The following is a 1,792-nucleotide window of genomic DNA, read 5'->3' as shown; positions in this document are numbered from 1 at the left end:
TAATCCTCATAGAAACTCCAAAACAGGCCAGAGAGACCCAGCACTGGCCTCAGGTCACGCAGAGTTAGTATGCGCCAGAGGAGGAGGGGCCCCGGCAGTGCGAGGCCAGCCTTTGCTCTTAACTGCTAAGCTAAACTGCTTCTGTGTTATACTATCCTACTCTGTGCCTAACTACCTTCTCCCTCTCTCTCAACATTCATAAAAATATACAAAAGATTGCTGAATAGCCTGTTCTAACGTGCGGAGCCAACTCCAATTCTCTTAAACTGGATTGTCTCATGGATCTGAAGATATGTCCTGGACTTTGACGAATGCCGCAGGTGCAGTCTTTTCCACGCGCAGAGAAGCGGGCGATGTGATGTGACAGAGCAGCGCGCTTGAGCTGGAAACCCTGAAGCCCAGTTGCAGCTCTTCCCCAGCCCAGCTGGGTGATCACCGGTACGTCACTGCCCGTCTCTGGCCCTCAATTTTCCGATGTATCAGATGAAGTTCTCTCCACTTCCTTTATGTTCAAATACTCTATAATCTCATGTTACAAGGTTTGAGAGATTTCACAGAATATTAAAGAAGAAGGTTAACCTAGACACTAAATTCTACGGAAGTGTTATGTTTCTGCCCCCATTTTCTATCCACAAATACGTTTCCCCCACGATGGACACTCATTGGGCAAAACTGATGAAATCTTATTTGAGTGACAGAACCTGAGAACTCCTTGTTTCTAGATGCTTAGTTAACAGTTTGATATTTGAAGAAGACTAAAATAAATGGGGACTAATAATTCTGATGTGAAGATATATATACACAGATTTTCTTTTATAGGCCTGAATAATAGGTGGAAGAGTACTTTAAAATGAAGATTATTATAATAATGTCTTTGCAAAATATTTAGTTTCTTATATATTCTACTCACTTTAAAATAATTAGATGTGGTGTTATCTTTCAAAACCGGGCAAGTATCGCAAGTGGGTTTACCAGAAAATATTTTACTTTTAAAATGTTATCGCATAATACTTTTAACTTTGGGATCCATTTCATTTACTATGTAGCTTATTACTAAACAAATAAAAAGTTCCAATTCTGGAGAAAGCTTTCATTAAAAAAAATGAGAGATTTGTAAGCTCTGTTTTGTTCTGTGCAATTTTAAAATTATGAATAAATTTATAGCTCTGTTGCTCTTTAATCAAAGCAATTACCAACTGTACCCTTGATCTCTTAAATGTTTTTTAAACAAGAGTTAGTTTTGATTTTTGACATCAAAAAGTTTTAAAATTTGACATAGGATCTCATTAAAATCCTATATAAACACAATAGATGGAAGAAATTGAATATAACAGTTGGAGTTCCATAGATATTTCATTAATATCTTAAACCAAACTCACAGTTATTGAAATTAGTTCATCAAATGATTGGATGTCAGCTGGTTTTGTTCCTCCTATGGTACATATATCCAGAAAAGACAGTTCCTATTCTAATGTGGGGACTCTGGCCTTTTGACCCAGAAGCGCCTTTCAGAGAAAACCTACATGGATCTGAGAGTGAGGGTGGACACACACTTTGGAGACAATATAAAGAAGCCGGCATGAGCTCGAGCTCTGAAAAGAATTGTGAAGCTGCATCCTGTCAGGGTTTCCTCTCATTCCTGTATTTCTTGTTCCCCGCAGCTCCTTATTGGCAGCAAATGGACTATTCTTTGGTACTGTTTCTGTACATTCTTTCCCACAATGCTTTCTCTTTTTATTTTTCTATCTCCCTCATTCCCCTTTTAGTACCTTTTCTCTCCAAGTTACTCACC

Source organism: Pteropus alecto, unplaced genomic scaffold (assembly GCF_000325575.1).
Source record: "Pteropus alecto unplaced genomic scaffold, ASM32557v1 scaffold87, whole genome shotgun sequence".
In the NCBI taxonomy this organism is placed as follows: domain Eukaryota; kingdom Metazoa; phylum Chordata; class Mammalia; order Chiroptera; family Pteropodidae; genus Pteropus; species Pteropus alecto.
The sequence above is the reverse complement of the archived record's forward strand: the minus strand, read 5'-3'. Positions refer to the sequence as shown.